General features: G+C 58.3%; 5 long non-coding RNA genes across 5 annotated transcripts; all 5 read right to left on the minus strand.

The window, feature by feature from the left end:
- Positions 1-341: 341 nt before the first annotated feature.
- LOC129393160 (uncharacterized) lies at positions 342-4,069 on the minus strand. Its single transcript, XR_008619839.2, has 3 exons — positions 2,919-4,069; positions 1,747-1,970; positions 342-745 (listed from the first exon to the last, which is right to left on the minus strand). It is a non-coding gene; the product is annotated as an uncharacterized LOC129393160 (long non-coding RNA).
- Positions 4,070-4,442: 373 nt separating this feature from the next.
- On the minus strand, positions 4,443-7,692 carry LOC129393161 (uncharacterized). Its single transcript, XR_008619840.2, has 3 exons — positions 7,025-7,692; positions 5,853-6,076; positions 4,443-4,851 (listed from the first exon to the last, which is right to left on the minus strand). It is a non-coding gene; the product is annotated as an uncharacterized LOC129393161 (long non-coding RNA).
- A 775-nt stretch (positions 7,693-8,467) lies between these two features.
- LOC129393162 (uncharacterized) lies at positions 8,468-11,718 on the minus strand. Its single transcript, XR_008619841.2, has 3 exons — positions 11,051-11,718; positions 9,879-10,102; positions 8,468-8,877 (listed from the first exon to the last, which is right to left on the minus strand). It is a non-coding gene; the product is annotated as an uncharacterized LOC129393162 (long non-coding RNA).
- A 776-nt stretch (positions 11,719-12,494) lies between these two features.
- LOC129393163 (uncharacterized) lies at positions 12,495-16,198 on the minus strand. Its single transcript, XR_008619842.2, has 3 exons — positions 15,077-16,198; positions 13,905-14,128; positions 12,495-12,903 (listed from the first exon to the last, which is right to left on the minus strand). It is a non-coding gene; the product is annotated as an uncharacterized LOC129393163 (long non-coding RNA).
- Positions 16,199-16,446: 248 nt separating this feature from the next.
- LOC129393164 (uncharacterized) lies at positions 16,447-20,146 on the minus strand. Its single transcript, XR_008619843.2, has 3 exons — positions 19,024-20,146; positions 17,852-18,075; positions 16,447-16,850 (listed from the first exon to the last, which is right to left on the minus strand). It is a non-coding gene; the product is annotated as an uncharacterized LOC129393164 (long non-coding RNA).
- Between the last annotated feature and the right edge of the window lie 5 nt (positions 20,147-20,151).

Genomic DNA, 20,151 nt, shown 5'->3' on the forward strand with positions numbered 1-20,151 from the left:
GGACCCCCATCGCAGGGGGGGAGGCACCCCCCGCGAGGCGGGGTCTCAGAGCCAGCCCCTCTTCCCCCACTGGCCCTTAGGACCCCCATCGAAGGGGGGGGAGGCACCCCCAGCGAGGCGGGGTCTCAGAGCCAGCCCCTCTTCCCCCACTGGCTCTTAGGAACCCCTTCGCAGGGGGGGGAGGCACCCCCCGCGAGGCGGGGTCTCAGAGCCAGCCCCTCTTCCCCCACTGGCTCTTAGGAACCCCATCGCAGGGGGGGGAGGCACCCCCCGCGAGGCGGGGCCTCAGAGCCAGCCCCTCTTCCCCCACTGGCTCTTAGGAACCCCATCGCAGGGGGGGGAGGCACCCCCCGCGAGGCGGGGTCTCAGAGCCAGCCCCTCTTCCCCCACTGGCTCTTAGGACCCCCATCGCAGTGGGGGGAGGCACCCCCGCGAGGCGGGGACTGAGAGCCAGCCCCTCTTCCCCCGCTGGCTCTGAGGATCCTCCGTGGACTCACAGCCTCTTTACCATATTGTGACTAATATCATCTCCCCCTCTGGAGATTACGAACTCTTTCACAGACGGGTGTACACCCTCGGTGTACAGAGGGTGTACACCCGTCTGTATTGGGAGTAATATCATCCTCTTCCTCCCTGAATATGAAGAACAGTATCACAGGGGTGTTTCTACTCCCTGCGATATCGCGTGTCATATCCTCCTCTCCCACGTTGCAATTAGAAGGAATATCAGTGGGGGCGTGTCCACCTGTAGGGAAAAGAAAGAGAGATCAGACTGTCACTGTGTCCATGTAGAAAGGAAAGACCTAAGAGACTCCATTTTGAAAAAGACCTGTCCTTTAAACAATTGCTTTGCTGAGATGTTGTTAATTTGTAGCTTTGCCCTAGCCGCTTGGCCCCAGCCACTTTGACCCAACCTGGAGCTCACAAAAACATGTGTTGTATAAAATCAAAGTTCAAGGGATGCAGGGCTGTGCAGGACGTGCCTTGTTAACGAAATGTTTACCAGCAGTATACTTGGTAAAAGTCATCGCCATTCTCTAGTCTCAATAAACCGGGGACACAATGCACTGTGGAAAGCCGCAGGGACCTCTGCCCTTGAAAGCAGGGTATTGTCCAAGCTCTCTCCCCATCTGATAGTCTGAAATATAGCCTCATGGGATGAGAAAGACCTGACTGTCCCCCAGCCCGACACCCGTAATGGGTCTGTGCTGAGGTGGATTAGTAAAAGAGGAAAGCCTCTTGCAGCTGAGATGGAGGAAGGCCACTATCTCCTGCTTGCCCCTGGGAACTGAATGTCTCGGTGTAAAACCCGATTGTACATTCGTTCAACTCTGAGATAGGAGAAAAGCTGCCCTGTGGCGGGAGGCGAGACATGTTTGCAGTAACACTGCCTTGTTCTTCTTTACTCCACTGAGATGTTTGGGTGCAGAGAAACAAATCTGGCTTACGTGCATGTCCAGTCATAGTACCTTCCCTTGAACCTAATTATGACATGGATTCTTTTGCTCACATGTCTTCTGCTGACTCTCTCCTTATCATCACCCTGCTCTCCTACTACATTCCTTTCTGCTAAAATCATGAAAATCATAATCAATAACAACTGAGGGAACTCAGAGGCTGGTGCCGGTGCAGGTCCTTGGTGTGCTGAGCGCCGGTCCCCTGGACCCACTGTTGTATCTTTACACTTTCTCTCTGTGTCTTATTTCTTTTCTCAGTCTCTCGTCCCACCCAACTAGAAATACTCACAGGTGTGGAGGGGCAGTCCACCACTTCATCCACCTTCTGTCATATTGAAAGTAACATCATCTTCTTCCCTCCAGGATCGTGGGAATAATATCCCTGGGGGGTTTCCACTTTCTGCCATGTATGTAGTCATATCACCCCCTCCGCCGTGGAATATCATTAAGGAACATCTCACACGGGGCTGTATACTTCCTCCGATATTGGGAGTGACATCAACCTCTCGGTCTCTGAATATGAGGAAGAAAATCACAGGGCGGGTGTACACCTCGTGCTCTACGATGGGGAGTCATATCTGTCTGTTATGGGGAGTAATATCATCCTCTCCCTTTCAGGATACTAATAACAGTTTAACAGGCTGGGTGAACACAGCCTGCGATGCTGAAATTATCATCATCCTCTCCCCCTCTTCCTCCCCTGGCTCTTAGGATGCCCATCTCAGCGGAGCGAGCCACCCCCCGCGAGGCGGGGACTGAGCCAGCCCCTGTTCCCCCCCTGGCTCTTAGGATCCGTATCGCGAGGGGGGGAGGCACCCCCCGCGCGGCGGGGACTGAGAGCCAGCCCCTCTTCCCCCCATGGCTCTTAGGACCCCCATCGCTGTGGGGGGGAGGCACCCCCCGCGCGGCGGGGACTGGGAGACAACCCCTCTTCCCTGCCTGGCTCTTAGGACCCCCATCGCAGGGTAGCAAGGCACGCCCCGCGAGGCGGGGACTGAGAGTCAGCCCTTCTTCCCCCCCCTGGCTCTTAGGAACCCCATCGCAGTGGGGGGATGCACCCCTGGCGAGGCGCGGACTTAGAGCCAGCCGCTCTTCCCCCCCTGGCTCTTGGGACCCCCATCGCAGGGGGGGAGGCACCCCCTCGTGGCGGGGACTGAGAGCCAGCCCCTCTTCCCTCCATTTCTCTTAGGACCCCCATCGCAGGGGGGGAGGCAACCCCCGCGAGGCGGGGACTGAGAGCCAGCCGCTCTTTCCCCCCTGGCTCTTAGGACCCCCATCGCAGGGAGGGGAGGCACCCCCCGCGAGGCGGTGACTGAGAGCCAGCCCTTCTTCCTCGCCCAACTCTGAGGATCCCCATCACACGGGGGAGGCACACCCCGTGAGGCGGGGACTGAGAGCCAGTCCCTCTTCCCCCACTGGCTTATGACCCCCATCGAGGATTCTAAGATCCTTAGGACTGACCTGGAGGGCTGTGGGTATTAGGTGTCCAAGAAGAAAACTCAGATCTGCCGACGACCGCAGGTAGCTTACTTGGGATTTACTATTCGACAGGTGTCCGAAAGCAGCCCGGGATCCGAAAGAAAGCAGGTCATTTGCAATCTTCCGGAGCCTAAGGGCAGAAGGCTGGTGAGAGAATTCCTAGGAGCTGTGGGGTTTTGTAGACTGCGGAGCCCAACTTTGCAGTATTAGCCACGCCTTTGTATGACGTCACAAAGGGGGCGGGGACCGGCAACATTTGGAATGGGGATTCCAACAACAGCAAGTCTTTCATGACTTAAAGGAAAAACTTCTGAAAGCCCCAGCCCAGGGGCTAGCGGATCTCACAAAGCCTTTTCCACTGTATGCGTCAGAGAAAAGATGGCAGCTGGACTTTAAACCCAAACTGTGGGGCCCTGGCTGAGGCCGGTGGCCTACCTCTCTAAACAGCTAGACAGGGTTTCTAAAGGATGGCCCCCCTGTTTGAGGGCCTTGGCAGCAACTGCCCTGCTAGTACAAGAAGCAAATCAGCTGACTCTTGGGTAAAACCAGAACATAAAGGCCCCCCAAGCTGTGGTGACTGAAAGCCAGCCCCTCTTCCCCTCCTGGCTCTTAGGACCCCCATCGCAGGAAGGGGAGGCACTCCCCGCGAGGCGGGGACTGAGAGCCAGCCCCTCTTCCCCCACTGGCTCTTAGGACCCCCGTCGCAGGGGGAGGAGGCACCCCCAGCGAGGCGGGGTCTCAGAGCCAGCCCCTCTTCCCCCACTGGCCCTTAGGACCCCCATCGCAGTGGGGGGAGGCACCCCAGCGAGGCGTGGTCTCAGAGCCAGCCCCTCTTCCCCCACTGGCCTTTAGGACCCCCGTCGCAGGGAGAGGAGGCACCCCCCACGAGGCGGGGACTGAGAGCCAGCCCCTCTAAGCCTTCTGGCTCTTAGGACCCCCATCGCGGGGGGGGAGGCACCCCCCGCGAGGCGGGTACAGAGAGCCAGCCCCTCTTCTGCTCCTGGCTCTAAGGACCCCCATCACAGGGGGGGGAGGCACCCCCCGCGAGGCGGGTACAGAGAGCCAGCCCCTCTTCCCCCACTGGCCCTTAGGAACCCCATCGCAGGGGGGGGAGGCACCCCCCGCGAGGCGGGGTCTCAGAGCCAGCCCCTCTTCCCCCACTGGCCCTTAGGACCCCCATCGCAGGGGGGGAGGCACCCCCCGCGAGGCGGGGTCTCAGAGCCAGCCCCTCTTCCCCCACTGGCCCTTAGGACCCCCATCGAAGGGGGGGGAGGCACCCCCAGCGAGGCGGGGTCTCAGAGCCAGCCCCTCTTCCCCCACTGGCTCTTAGGAACCCCTTCGCAGGGGGGGGAGGCACCCCCCGCGAGGCGGGGTCTCAGAGCCAGCCCCTCTTCCCCCACTGGCTCTTAGGAACCCCATCGCAGGGGGGGGAGGCACCCCCCGCGAGGCGGGGCCTCAGAGCCAGCCCCTCTTCCCCCACTGGCTCTTAGGAACCCCATCGCAGGGGGGGGAGGCACCCCCCGCGAGGCGGGGTCTCAGAGCCAGCCCCTCTTCCCCCACTGGCTCTTAGGACCCCCATCGCAGTGGGGGGAGGCACCCCCGCGAGGCGGGGACTGAGAGCCAGCCCCTCTTCCCCCGCTGGCTCTGAGGATCCTCCGTGGACTCACAGCCTCTTTACCATATTGTGACTAATATCATCTCCCCCTCTGGAGATTACGAACTCTTTCACAGACGGGTGTACACCCTCGGTGTACAGAGGGTGTACACCCGTCTGTATTGGGAGTAATATCATCCTCTTCCTCCCTGAATATGAAGAACAGTATCACAGGGGTGTTTCTACTCCCTGCGATATCGCGTGTCATATCCTCCTCTCCCACGTTGCAATTAGAAGGAATATCAGTGGGGGCGTGTCCACCTGTAGGGAAAAGAAAGAGAGATCAGACTGTCACTGTGTCCATGTAGAAAGGAAAGACCTAAGAGACTCCATTTTGAAAAAGACCTGTCCTTTAAACAATTGCTTTGCTGAGATGTTGTTAATTTGTAGCTTTGCCCTAGCCGCTTGGCCCCAGCCACTTTGACCCAACCTGGAGCTCACAAAAACATGTGTTGTATAAAATCAAAGTTCAAGGGATGCAGGGCTGTGCAGGACGTGCCTTGTTAACGAAATGTTTACCAGCAGTATACTTGGTAAAAGTCATCGCCATTCTCTAGTCTCAATAAACCGGGGACACAATGCACTGTGGAAAGCCGCAGGGACCTCTGCCCTTGAAAGCAGGGTATTGTCCAAGCTCTCTCCCCATCTGATAGTCTGAAATATAGCCTCATGGGATGAGAAAGACCTGACTGTCCCCCAGCCCGACACCCGTAATGGGTCTGTGCTGAGGTGGATTAGTAAAAGAGGAAAGCCTCTTGCAGCTGAGATGGAGGAAGGCCACTATCTCCTGCTTGCCCCTGGGAACTGAATGTCTCGGTGTAAAACCCGATTGTACATTCGTTCAACTCTGAGATAGGAGAAAAGCTGCCCTGTGGCGGGAGGCCAGACATGTTTGCAGTAACACTGCCTTGTTCTTCTTTACTCCACTGAGATGTTTGGGTGCAGAGAAACAAATCTGGCTTACGTGCATGTCCAGTCATAGTACCTTCCCTTGAACCTAATTATGACATGGATTCTTTTGCTCACATGTCTTCTGCTGACTCTCTCCTTATCATCACCCTGCTCTCCTACTACATTCCTTTCTGCTAAAATCATGAAAATCATAATCAATAACAACTGAGGGAACTCAGAGGCTGGTGCCGGTGCAGGTCCTTGGTGTGCTGAGCGCCGGTCCCCTGGACCCACTGTTGTATCTTTACACTTTCTCTCTGTGTCTTATTTCTTTTCTCAGTCTCTCGTCCCACCCAACTAGAAATACTCACAGGTGTGGAGGGGCAGTCCACCACTTCATCCACCTTCTGTCATATTGAAAGTAACATCATCTTCTTCCCTCCAGGATCGTGGGAATAATATCCCTGGGGGGTTTCCACTTTCTGCCATGTATGTAGTCATATCACCCCCTCCGCCGTGGAATATCATTAAGGAACATCTCACACGGGGCTGTATACTTCCTCCGATATTGGGAGTGACATCAACCTCTCGGTCTCTGAATATGAGGAAGAAAATCACAGGGCGGGTGTACACCTCGTGCTCTACGATGGGGAGTCATATCTGTCTGTTATGGGGAGTAATATCATCCTCTCCCTTTCAGGATACTAATAACAGTTTAACAGGCTGGGTGAACACAGCCTGCGATGCTGAAATTATCATCATCCTCTCCCCCTCTTCCTCCCCTGGCTCTTAGGATGCCCATCTCAGCGGAGCGAGCCACCCCCCGCGAGGCGGGGACTGAGCCAGCCCCTGTTCCCCCCCTGGCTCTTAGGATCCGTATCGCGAGGGGGGGAGGCACCCCCCGCGCGGCGGGGACTGAGAGCCAGCCCCTCTTCCCCCCATGGCTCTTAGGACCCCCATCGCTGTGGGGGGGAGGCACCCCCCGCGCGGCGGGGACTGGGAGACAACCCCTCTTCCCTGCCTGGCTCTTAGGACCCCCATCGCAGGGTAGCAAGGCACGCCCCGCGAGGCGGGGACTGAGAGTCAGCCCTTCTTCCCCCCCCTGGCTCTTAGGAACCCCATCGCAGTGGGGGGATGCACCCCTGGCGAGGCGCGGACTTAGAGCCAGCCGCTCTTCCCCCCCTGGCTCTTGGGACCCCCATCGCAGGGGGGGAGGCACCCCCTCGTGGCGGGGACTGAGAGCCAGCCCCTCTTCCCTCCATTTCTCTTAGGACCCCCATCGCAGGGGGGGAGGCAACCCCCGCGAGGCGGGGACTGAGAGCCAGCCGCTCTTTCCCCCCTGGCTCTTAGGACCCCCATCGCAGGGAGGGGAGGCACCCCCCGCGAGGCGGTGACTGAGAGCCAGCCCTTCTTCCTCGCCCAACTCTGAGGATCCCCATCACACGGGGGAGGCACACCCCGTGAGGCGGGGACTGAGAGCCAGTCCCTCTTCCCCCACTGGCTTATGACCCCCATCGAGGATTCTAAGATCCTTAGGACTGACCTGGAGGGCTGTGGGTATTAGGTGTCCAAGAAGAAAACTCAGATCTGCCGACGACCGCAGGTAGCTTACTTGGGATTTACTATTCGACAGGTGTCCGAAAGCAGCCCGGGATCCGAAAGAAAGCAGGTCATTTGCAATCTTCCGGAGCCTAAGGGCAGAAGGCTGGTGAGAGAATTCCTAGGAGCTGTGGGGTTTTGTAGACTGCGGAGCCCAACTTTGCAGTATTAGCCACGCCTTTGTATGACGTCACAAAGGGGGCGGGGACCGGCAACATTTGGAATGGGGATTCCAACAACAGCAAGTCTTTCATGACTTAAAGGAAAAACTTCTGAAAGCCCCAGCCCAGGGGCTAGCGGATCTCACAAAGCCTTTTCCACTGTATGCGTCAGAGAAAAGATGGCAGCTGGACTTTAAACCCAAACTGTGGGGCTCTGGCTGAGGCCGGTGGCCTACCTCTCTAAACAGCTAGACAGGGTTTCTAAAGGATGGCCCCCCTGTTTGAGGGCCTTGGCAGCAACTGCCCTGCTAGTACAAGAAGCAAATCAGCTGACTCTTGGGTAAAACCAGAACATAAAGGCCCCCCAAGCTGTGGTGACTGAAAGCCAGCCCCTCTTCCCCTCCTGGCTCTTAGGACCCCCATCGCAGGAAGGGGAGGCACTCCCCGCGAGGCGGAGACTGAGAGCCAGCCCCTCTTCCCCCACTGGCTCTTAGGACCCCCGTCGCAGGGGGAGGAGGCACCCCCAGCGAGGCGGGGTCTCAGAGCCAGCCCCTCTTCCCCCACTGGCCCTTAGGACCCCCATCGCAGTGGGGGGAGGCACCCCAGCGAGGCGTGGTCTCAGAGCCAGCCCCTCTTCCCCCACTGGCCTTTAGGACCCCCGTCGCAGGGAGAGGAGGCACCCCCCACGAGGCGGGGACTGAGAGCCAGCCCCTCTAAGCCTTCTGGCTCTTAGGACCCCCATCGCGGGGGGGGAGGCACCCCCCGCGAGGCGGGTACAGAGAGCCAGCCCCTCTTCCCCCACTGGCCCTTAGGAACCCCATCGCAGGGGGGGGAGGCACCCCCCGCGAGGCGGGGTCTCAGAGCCAGCCCCTCTTCCCCCACTGGCCCTTAGGACCCCCATCGCAGGGGGGGAGGCACCCCCCGCGAGGCGGGGTCTCAGAGCCAGCCCCTCTTCCCCCACTGGCCCTTAGGACCCCCATCGAAGGGGGGGGAGGCACCCCCAGTGAGGCGGGGTCTCAGAGCCAGCCCCTCTTCCCCCACTGGCTCTTAGGAACCCCTTCGCAGGGGGGGGAGGCACCCCCCACGAGGCGGGGTCTCAGAGCCAGCCCCTCTTCCCCCACTGGCTCTTAGGAACCCCATCGCAGGGGGGGGAGGCACCCCCCGCGAGGCGGGGTCTCAGAGCCAGCCCCTCTTCCCCCACTGGCTCTTAGGAACCCCATCGCAGGGGGGGGAGGCACCCCCCGCGAGGCGGGGTCTCAGAGCCAGCCCCTCTTCCCCCACTGGCTCTTAGGACCCCCATCGCAGTGGGGGGAGGCACCCCCGCGAGGCGGGGACTGAGAGCCAGCCCCTCTTCCCCCGCTGGCTCTGAGGATCCTCCGTGGACTCACAGCCTCTTTACCATATTGTGACTAATATCATCTCCCCCTCTGGAGATTACGAACTCTTTCACAGACGGGTGTACACCCTCGGTGTACAGAGGGTGTACACCCGTCTGTATTGGGAGTAATATCATCCTCTTCCTCCCTGAATATGAAGAACAGTATCACAGGGGTGTTTCTACTCCCTGCGATATCGCGTGTCATATCCTCCTCTCCCACGTTGCAATTAGAAGGAATATCAGTGGGGGCGTGTCCACCTGTAGGGAAAAGAAAGAGAGATCAGACTGTCACTGTGTCCATGTAGAAAGGAAAGACCTAAGAGACTCCATTTTGAAAAAGACCTGTCCTTTAAACAATTGCTTTGCTGAGATGTTGTTAATTTGTAGCTTTGCCCTAGCCGCTTGGCCCCAGCCACTTTGACCCAACCTGGAGCTCACAAAAACATGTGTTGTATAAAATCAAAGTTCAAGGGATGCAGGGCTGTGCAGGACGTGCCTTGTTAACGAAATGTTTACCAGCAGTATACTTGGTAAAAGTCATCGCCATTCTCTAGTCTCAATAAACCGGGGACACAATGCACTGTGGAAAGCCGCAGGGACCTCTGCCCTTGAAAGCAGGGTATGGTCCAAGCTCTCTCCCCATCTGATAGTCTGAAATATAGCCTCATGGGATGAGAAAGACCTGACTGTCCCCCAGCCCGACACCCGTAATGGGTCTGTGCTGAGGTGGATTAGTAAAAGAGGAAAGCCTCTTGCAGCTGAGATGGAGGAAGGCCACTATCTCCTGCTTGCCCCTGGGAACTGAATGTCTCGGTGTAAAACCCGATTGTACATTCGTTCAACTCTGAGATAGGAGAAAAGCTGCCCTGTGGCGGGAGGCGAGACATGTTTGCAGTAACACTGCCTTGTTCTTCTTTACTCCACTGAGATGTTTGGGTGCAGAGAAACAAATCTGGCTTACGTGCATGTCCAGTCATAGTACCTTCCCTTGAACCTAATTATGACATGGATTCTTTTGCTCACATGTCTTCTGCTGACTCTCTCCTTATCATCACCCTGCTCTCCTACTACATTCCTTTCTGCTAAAATCATGAAAATCATAATCAATAACAACTGAGGGAACTCAGAGGCTGGTGCCGGTGCAGGTCCTTGGTGTGCTGAGCGCCGGTCCCCTGGACCCACTGTTGTATCTTTACACTTTCTCTCTGTGTCTTATTTCTTTTCTCAGTCTCTCGTCCCACCCAACTAGAAATACTCACAGGTGTGGAGGGGCAGTCCACCACTTCATCCACCTTCTGTCATATTGAAAGTAACATCATCTTCTTCCCTCCAGGATCGTGGGAATAATATCCCTGGGGGGTTTCCACTTTCTGCCATGTATGTAGTCATATCACCCCCTCCGCCGTGGAATATCATTAAGGAACATCTCACACGGGGCTGTATACTTCCTCCGATATTGGGAGTGACATCAACCTCTCGGTCTCTGAATATGAGGAAGAAAATCACAGGGCGGGTGTACACCTCGTGCTCTACGATGGGGAGTCATATCTGTCTGTTATGGGGAGTAATATCATCCTCTCCCTTTCAGGATACTAATAACAGTTTAACAGGCTGGGTGAACACAGCCTGCGATGCTGAAATTATCATCATCCTCTCCCCCTCTTCCTCCCCTGGCTCTTAGGATGCCCATCTCAGCGGAGCGAGCCACCCCCCGCGAGGCGGGGACTGAGCCAGCCCCTGTTCCCCCCCTGGCTCTTAGGATCCGTATCGCGAGGGGGGGAGGCACCCCCCGCGCGGCGGGGACTGAGAGCCAGCCCCTCTTCCCCCCATGGCTCTTAGGACCCCCATCGCTGTGGGGGGGAGGCACCCCCCGCGCGGCGGGGACTGGGAGACAACCCCTCTTCCCTGCCTGGCTCTTAGGACCCCCATCGCAGGGTAGCAAGGCACGCCCCGCGAGGCGGGGACTGAGAGTCAGCCCTTCTTCCCCCCCCTGGCTCTTAGGAACCCCATCGCAGTGGGGGGATGCACCCCTGGCGAGGCGCGGACTTAGAGCCAGCCGCTCTTCCCCCCCTGGCTCTTGGGACCCCCATCGCAGGGGGGGAGGCACCCCCTCGTGGCGGGGACTGAGAGCCAGCCCCTCTTCCCTCCATTTCTCTTAGGACCCCCATCGCAGGGGGGGAGGCAACCCCCGCGAGGCGGGGACTGAGAGCCAGCCGCTCTTTCCCCCCTGGCTCTTAGGACCCCCATCGCAGGGAGGGGAGGCACCCCCCGCGAGGCGGTGACTGAGAGCCAGCCCTTCTTCCTCGCCCAACTCTGAGGATCCCCATCACACGGGGGAGGCACACCCCGTGAGGCGGGGACTGAGAGCCAGTCCCTCTTCCCCCACTGGCTTATGACCCCCATCGAGGATTCTAAGATCCTTAGGACTGACCTGGAGGGCTGTGGGTATTAGGTGTCCAAGAAGAAAACTCAGATCTGCCGACGACCGCAGGTAGCTTACTTGGGATTTACTATTCGACAGGTGTCCGAAAGCAGCCCGGGATCCGAAAGAAAGCAGGTCATTTGCAATCTTCCGGAGCCTAAGGGCAGAAGGCTGGTGAGAGAATTCCTAGGAGCTGTGGGGTTTTGTAGACTGCGGAGCCCAACTTTGCAGTATTAGCCACGCCTTTGTATGACGTCACAAAGGGGGCGGGGACCGGCAACATTTGGAATGGGGATTCCAACAACAGCAAGTCTTTCATGACTTAAAGGAAAAACTTCTGAAAGCCCCAGCCCAGGGGCTAGCGGATCTCACAAAGCCTTTTCCACTGTATGCGTCAGAGAAAAGATGGCAGCTGGACTTTAAACCCAAACTGTGGGGCTCTGGCTGAGGCCGGTGGCCTACCTCTCTAAACAGCTAGACAGGGTTTCTAAAGGATGGCCCCCCTGTTTGAGGGCCTTGGCAGCAACTGCCCTGCTAGTACAAGAAGCAAATCAGCTGACTCTTGGGTAAAACCAGAACATAAAGGCCCCCCAAGCTGTGGTGACTGAAAGCCAGCCCCTCTTCCCCTCCTGGCTCTTAGGACCCCCATCGCAGGAAGGGGAGGCACTCCCCGCGAGGCGGAGACTGAGAGCCAGCCCCTCTTCCCCCACTGGCTCTTAGGACCCCCGTCGCAGGGGGAGGAGGCACCCCCAGCGAGGCGGGGTCTCAGAGCCAGCCCCTCTTCCCCCACTGGCCCTTAGGACCCCCATCGCAGTGGGGGGAGGCACCCCAGCGAGGCGTGGTCTCAGAGCCAGCCCCTCTTCCCCCACTGGCCTTTAGGACCCCCGTCGCAGGGAGAGGAGGCACCCCCCACGAGGCGGGGACTGAGAGCCAGCCCCTCTAAGCCTTCTGGCTCTTAGGACCCCCATCGCGGGGGGGGAGGCACCCCCCGCGAGGCGGGTACAGAGAGCCAGCCCCTCTTCCCCCACTGGCCCTTAGGAACCCCATCGCAGGGGGGGGAGGCACCCCCCGCGAGGCGGGGTCTCAGAGCCAGCCCCTCTTCCCCCACTGGCCCTTAGGACCCCCATCGCAGGGGGGGAGGCACCCCCCGCGAGGCGGGGTCTCAGAGCCAGCCCCTCTTCCCCCACTGGCCCTTAGGACCCCCATCGAAGGGGGGGGAGGCACCCCCAGTGAGGCGGGGTCTCAGAGCCAGCCCCTCTTCCCCCACTGGCTCTTAGGAACCCCTTCGCAGGGGGGGGAGGCACCCCCCACGAGGCGGGGTCTCAGAGCCAGCCCCTCTTCCCCCACTGGCTCTTAGGAACCCCATTGCAGGGGGGGGAGGCACCCCCCGCGAGGCGGGGTCTCAGAGCCAGCCCCTCTTCCCCCACTGGCTCTTAGGAACCCCATCGCAGGGGGGGGAGGCACCCCCCGCGAGGCGGGGTCTCAGAGCCAGCCCCTCTTCCCCCACTGGCTCTTAGGACCCCCATCGCAGTGGGGGGAGGCACCCCCGCGAGGCGGGGACTGAGAGCCAGCCCCTCTTCCCCCGCTGGCTCTGAGGATCCTCCGTGGACTCACAGCCTCTTTACCATATTGTGACTAATATCATCTCCCCCTCTGGAGATTACGAACTCTTTCACAGACGGGTGTACACCCTCGGTGTACAGAGGGTGTACACCCGTCTGTATTGGGAGTAATATCATCCTCTTCCTCCCTGAATATGAAGAACAGTATCACAGGGGTGTTTCTACTCCCTGCGATATCGCGTGTCATATCCTCCTCTCCCACGTTGCAATTAGAAGGAATATCAGTGGGGGCGTGTCCACCTGTAGGGAAAAGAAAGAGAGATCAGACTGTCACTGTGTCCATGTAGAAAGGAAAGACCTAAGAGACTCCATTTTGAAAAAGACCTGTCCTTTAAACAATTGCTTTGCTGAGATGTTGTTAATTTGTAGCTTTGCCCTAGCCGCTTGGCCCCAGCCACTTTGACCCAACCTGGAGCTCACAAAAACATGTGTTGTATAAAATCAAAGTTCAAGGGATGCAGGGCTGTGCAGGACGTGCCTTGTTAACGAAATGTTTACCAGCAGTATACTTGGTAAAAGTCATCGCCATTCTCTAGTCTCAATAAACCGGGGACACAATGCACTGTGGAAAGCCGCAGGGACCTCTGCCCTTGAAAGCAGGGTATGGTCCAAGCTCTCTCCCCATCTGATAGTCTGAAATATAGCCTCATGGGATGAGAAAGACCTGACTGTCCCCCAGCCCGACACCCGTAATGGGTCTGTGCTGAGGTGGATTAGTAAAAGAGGAAAGCCTCTTGCAGCTGAGATGGAGGAAGGCCACTATCTCCTGCTTGCCCCTGGGAACTGAATGTCTCGGTGTAAAACCCGATTGTACATTCGTTCAACTCTGAGATAGGAGAAAAGCTGCCCTGTGGCGGGAGGCGAGACATGTTTGCAGTAACACTGCCTTGTTCTTCTTTACTCCACTGAGATGTTTGGGTGCAGAGAAACAAATCTGGCTTACGTGCATGTCCAGTCATAGTACCTTCCCTTGAACCTAATTATGACATGGATTCTTTTGCTCACATGTCTTCTGCTGACTCTCTCCTTATCATCACCCTGCTCTCCTACTACATTCCTTTCTGCTAAAATCATGAAAATCATAATCAATAACAACTGAGGGAACTCAGAGGCTGGTGCCGGTGCAGGTCCTTGGTGTGCTGAGCGCCGGTCCCCTGGACCCACTGTTGTATCTTTACACTTTCTCTCTGTGTCTTATTTCTTTTCTCAGTCTCTCGTCCCACCCAACTAGAAATACTCACAGGTGTGGAGGGGCAGTCCACCACTTCATCCACCTTCTGTCATATTGAAAGTAACATCATCTTCTTCCCTCCAGGATCGTGGGAATAATATCCCTGGGGGGTTTCCACTTTCTGCCATGTATGTAGTCATATCACCCCCTCCGCCGTGGAATATCATTAAGGAACATCTCACACGGGGCTGTATACTTCCTCCGATATTGGGAGTGACATCAACCTCTCGGTCTCTGAATATGAGGAAGAAAATCACAGGGCGGGTGTACACCTCGTGCTCTACGATGGGGAGTCATATCTGTCTGTTATGGGGAGTAATATCATCCTCTCCCTTTCAGGATACTAATAACAGTTTAACAGGCTGGGTGAACACAGCCTGCGATGCTGAAATTATCATCATCCTCTCCCCCTCTTCCTCCCCTGGCTCTTAGGATGCCCATCTCAGCGGAGCGAGCCACCCCCCGCGAGGCGGGGACTGAGCCAGCCCCTGTTCCCCCCCTGGCTCTTAGGATCCGTATCGCGAGGGGGGGAGGCACCCCCCGCGCGGCGGGGACTGAGAGCCAGCCCCTCTTCCCCCCATGGCTCTTAGGACCCCCATCGCTGTGGGGGGGAGGCACCCCCCGCGCGGCGGGGACTGGGAGACAACCCCTCTTCCCTGCCTGGCTCTTAGGACCCCCATCGCAGGGTAGCAAGGCACGCCCCGCGAGGCGGGGACTGAGAGTCAGCCCTTCTTCCCCCCCCTGGCTCTTAGGAACCCCATCGCAGTGGGGGGATGCACCCCTGGCGAGGCGCGGACTTAGAGCCAGCCGCTCTTCCCCCCCTGGCTCTTGGGACCCCCATCGCAGGGGGGGAGGCACCCCCTCGTGGCGGGGACTGAGAGCCAGCCCCTCTTCCCTCCATTTCTCTTAGGACCCCCATCGCAGGGGGGGAGGCAACCCCCGCGAGGCGGGGACTGAGAGCCAGCCGCTCTTTCCCCCCTGGCTCTTAGGACCCCCATCGCAGGGAGGGGAGGCACCCCCCGCGAGGCGGTGACTGAGAGCCAGCCCTTCTTCCTCGCCCAACTCTGAGGATCCCCATCACACGGGGGAGGCACACCCCGTGAGGCGGGGACTGAGAGCCAGTCCCTCTTCCCCCACTGGCTTATGACCCCCATCGAGGATTCTAAGATCCTTAGGACTGACCTGGAGGGCTGTGGGTATTAGGTGTCCAAGAAGAAAACTCAGATCTGCCGACGACCGCAGGTAGCTTACTTGGGATTTACTATTCGACAGGTGTCCGAAAGCAGCCCGGGATCCGAAAGAAAGCAGGTCATTTGCAATCTTCCGGAGCCTAAGGGCAGAAGGCTGGTGAGAGAATTCCTAGGAGCTGTGGGGTTTTGTAGACTGCGGAGCCCAACTTTGCAGTATTAGCCACGCCTTTGTATGACGTCACAAAGGGGGCGGGGACCGGCAACATTTGGAATGGGGATTCCAACAACAGCAAGTCTTTCATGACTTAAAGGAAAAACTTCTGAAAGCCCCAGCCCAGGGGCTAGCGGATCTCACAAAGCCTTTTCCACTGTATGCGTCAGAGAAAAGATGGCAGCTGGACTTTAAACCCAAACTGTGGGGCCCTGGCTGAGGCCGGTGGCCTACCTCTCTAAACAGCTAGACAGGGTTTCTAAAGGATGGCCCCCCTGTTTGAGGGCCTTGGCAGCAACTGCCCTGCTAGTACAAGAAGCAAATCAGCTGACTCTTGGGTAAAACCAGAACATAAAGGCCCCCCAAGCTGTGGTGACTGAAAGCCAGCCCCTCTTCCCCTCCTGGCTCTTAGGACCCCCATCGCAGGAAGGGGAGGCACTCCCCGCGAGGCGGGGACTGAGAGCCAGCCCCTCTTCCCCCACTGGCTCTTAGGACCCCCGTCGCAGGGGGAGGAGGCACCCCCAGCGAGGCGGGGTCTCAGAGCCAGCCCCTCTTCCCCCACTGGCCCTTAGGACCCCCATCGCAGTGGGGGGAGGCACCCCAGCGAGGCGTGGTCTCAGAGCCAGCCCCTCTTCCCCCACTGGCCTTTAGGACCCCCGTCGCAGGGAGAGGAGGCACCCCCCACGAGGCGGGGACTGAGAGCCAGCCCCTCTAAGCCTTCTGGCTCTTAGGACCCCCATCGCGGGGGGGGAGACACCCCCCGCGAGGCGGGTACAGAGAGCCAGCCCCTCTTCTGCTCCTGGCTCTAAGGACCCCCATCACAGGGGGGGGAGGCACCCCCCGCGAGGCGGGTACAGAGAGCCAGCCCCTCTTCCCCCACTGGCCCTTAGGAACCCCATCGAAGGGGGGGGAGGCACCCCCCGCGAGGCGGGGTCTCAGAGCCAGCCCCTCTTCCCCCACTGGCTCTTAGGAACCCCTTCGCAGGGGGGGGAGGCACCCCCCGCGAGGCGGGGTCTCAGAGCCAGCCCCTCTTCCCCCACTGGCTCTTAGGAACCCCATCGCAGGGGGGGGAGGCACCCCCCGCGAGGCGGGGCCTCAGAGCCAGCCCCTCTTCCCCCACTGGCTCTTAGGAACCCCATCGCAGGGGGGGGAGGCACCCCCCGCGAGGCGGGGTCTCAGAGCCAGCCCCTCTTCCCCCACTGGCTCTTAGGACCCCCATCGCAGTGGGGGGAGGCACCCCCGCGAGGCGGGGACTGAGAGCCAGCCCCTCTTCCCCCGCTGGCTCTGAGGATCCTCCGTGGACTCACAGCCTCTTTACCATATTGTGACTAATATCATCTCCCCCTCTGGAGATTACGAACTCTTTCACAGACGGGTGTACACCCTCGGTGTACAGAGGGTGTACACCCGTCTGTATTGGGAGTAATATCATCCTCTTCCTCCCTGAATATGAAGAACAGTATCACAGGGGTGTTTCTACTCCCTGCGATATCGCGTGTCATATCCTCCTCTCCCACGTTGCAATTAGAAGGAATATCAGTGGGGGCGTGTCCACCTGTAGGGAAAAGAAAGAGAGATCAGACTGTCACTGTGTCCATGTAGAAAGGAAAGACCTAAGAGACTCCATTTTGAAAAAGACCTGTCCTTTAAACAATTGCTTTGCTGAGATGTTGTTAATTTGTAGCTTTGCCCTAGCCGCTTGGCCCCAGCCACTTTGACCCAACCTGGAGCTCACAAAAACATGTGTTGTATAAAATCAAAGTTCAAGGGATGCAGGGCTGTGCAGGACGTGCCTTGTTAACGAAATGTTTACCAGCAGTATACTTGGTAAAAGTCATCGCCATTCTCTAGTCTCAATAAACCGGGGACACAATGCACTGTGGAAAGCCGCAGGGACCTCTGCCCTTGAAAGCAGGGTATTGTCCAAGCTCTCTCCCCATCTGATAGTCTGAAATATAGCCTCATGGGATGAGAAAGACCTGACTGTCCCCCAGCCCGACACCCGTAATGGGTCTGTGCTGAGGTGGATTAGTAAAAGAGGAAAGCCTCTTGCAGCTGAGATGGAGGAAGGCCACTATCTCCTGCTTGCCCCTGGGAACTGAATGTCTCGGTGTAAAACCCGATTGTACATTCGTTCAACTCTGAGATAGGAGAAAAGCTGCCCTGTGGCGGGAGGCCAGACATGTTTGCAGTAACACTGCCTTGTTCTTCTTTACTCCACTGAGATGTTTGGGTGCAGAGAAACAAATCTGGCTTACGTGCATGTCCAGTCATAGTACCTTCCCTTGAACCTAATTATGACATGGATTCTTTTGCTCACATGTCTTCTGCTGACTCTCTCCTTATCATCACCCTGCTCTCCTACTACATTCCTTTCTGCTAAAATCATGAAAATCATAATCAATAACAACTGAGGGAACTCAGAGGCTGGTGCCGGTGCAGGTCCTTGGTGTGCTGAGCGCCGGTCCCCTGGACCCACTGTTGTATCTTTACACTTTCTCTCTGTGTCTTATTTCTTTTCTCAGTCTCTCGTCCCACCCAACTAGAAATACTCACAGGTGTGGAGGGGCAGTCCACCACTTCATCCACCTTCTGTCATATTGAAAGTAACATCATCTTCTTCCCTCCAGGATCGTGGGAATAATATCCCTGGGGGGTTTCCACTTTCTGCCATGTATGTAGTCATATCACCCCCTCCGCCGTGGAATATCATTAAGGAACATCTCACACGGGGCTGTATACTTCCTCCGATATTGGGAGTGACATCAACCTCTCGGTCTCTGAATATGAGGAAGAAAATCACAGGGCGGGTGTACACCTCGTGCTCTACGATGGGGAGTCATATCTGTCTGTTATGGGGAGTAATATCATCCTCTCCCTTTCAGGATACTAATAACAGTTTAACAGGCTGGGTGAACACAGCCTGCGATGCTGAAATTATCATCATCCTCTCCCCCTCTTCCTCCCCTGGCTCTTAGGATGCCCATCTCAGCAGAGCGAGCCACCCCCCGCGAGGCGGGGACTGAGCCAGCCCCTGTTCCCCCCCTGGCTCTTAGGATCCGTATCGCGAGGGGGGGAGGCACCCCCCGCGCGGCGGGGACTGAGAGCCAGCCCCTCTTCCCCCCATGGCTCTTAGGACCCCCATCGCTGTGGGGGGGAGGCACCCCCCGCGCGGCGGGGACTGGGAGACAACCCCTCTTCCCTGCCTGGCTCTTAGGACCCCCATCGCAGGGTAGCAAGGCACGCCCCGCGAGGCGGGGACTGAGAGTCAGCCCTTCTTCCCCCCCCTGGCTCTTAGGAACCCCATCGCAGTGGGGGGATGCACCCCTGGCGAGGCGCGGACTTAGAGCCAGCCGCTCTTCCCCCCCTGGCTCTTGGGACCCCCATCGCAGGGGGGGAGGCACCCCCTCGTGGCGGGGACTGAGAGCCAGCCCCTCTTCCCTCCATTTCTCTTAGGACCCCCATCGCAGGGGGGGAGGCAACCCCCGCGAGGCGGGGACTGAGAGCCAGCCGCTCTTTCCCCCCTGGCTCTTAGGACCCCCATCGCAGGGAGGGGAGGCACCCCCCGCGAGGCGGTGACTGAGAGCCAGCCCTTCTTCCTCGCCCAACTCTGAGGATCCCCATCACACGGGGGAGGCACACCCCGTGAGGCGGGGACTGAGAGCCAGTCCCTCTTCCCCCACTGGCTTATGACCCCCATCGAGGATTCTAAGATCCTTAGGACTGACCTGGAGGGCTGTGGGTATTAGGTGTCCAAGAAGAAAACTCAGATCTGCCGACGACCGCAGGTAGCTTACTTGGGATTTACTATTCGACAGGTGTCCGAAAGCAGCCCGGGATCCGAAAGAAAGCAGGTCATTTGCAATCTTCCGGAGCCTAAGGGCAGAAGGCTGGTGAGAGAATTCCTAGGAGCTGTGGGGTTTTGTAGACTGCGGAGCCCAACTTTGCAGTATTAGCCACGCCTTTGTATGACGTCACAAAGGGGGCGGGGACCGGCAACATTTGGAATGGGGATTCCAACAACAGCAAGTCTTTCATGACTTAAAGGAAAAACTTCTGAAAGCCCCAGCCCAGGGGCTAGCGGATCTCACAAAGCCTTTTCCACTGTATGCGTCAGAGAAAAGATGGCAGCTGGACTTTAAACCCAAACTGTGGGGCCCTGGCTGAGGCCGGTGGCCTACCTCTCTAAACAGCTAGACAGGGTTTCTAAAGGATGGCCCCCCTGTTTGAGGGCCTTGGCAGCAACTGCCCTGCTAGTACAAGAAGCAAATCAGCTGACTCTTGGGTAAAACCAGAACATAAAGGCCCCCCAAGCTGTGGTGACTGAAAGCCAGCCCCTCTTCCCCTCCTGGCTCTTAGGACCCCCATCGCAGGAAGGGGAGGCACTCCCCGCGAGGCGGGGACTGAGAGCCAGCCCCTCTTCCCCCACTGGCTCTTAGGACCCCCGTCGCAGGGGGAGGAGGCACCCCCAGCGAGGCGGGGTCTCAGAGCCAGCCCCTCTTCCCCCACTGGCCCTTAGGACCCCCATCGCAGTGGGGGGAGGCACCCCAGCGAGGCGTGGTCTCAGAGCCAGCCCCTCTTCCCCCACTGGCCTTTAGGACCCCCGTCGCAGGGAGAGGAGGCACCCCCCACGAGGCGGGGACTGAGAGCCAGCCCCTCTAAGCCTTCTGGCTCTTAGGACCCCCATCGCGGGGGGGGAGACACCCCCCGCGAGGCGGGTACAGAGAGCCAGCCCCTCTTCTGCTCCTGGCTCTAAGGACCCCCATCACAGGGGGGGGAGGCACCCCCCGCGAGGCGGGTACAGAGAGCCAGCCCCTCTTCCCCCACTGGCCCTTAGGAACCCCATCGAAGGGGGG

Source organism: Pan paniscus, chromosome 8 (assembly GCF_029289425.2).
Source record: "Pan paniscus chromosome 8, NHGRI_mPanPan1-v2.0_pri, whole genome shotgun sequence".
Lineage (NCBI taxonomy): Eukaryota > Metazoa > Chordata > Mammalia > Primates > Hominidae > Pan > Pan paniscus.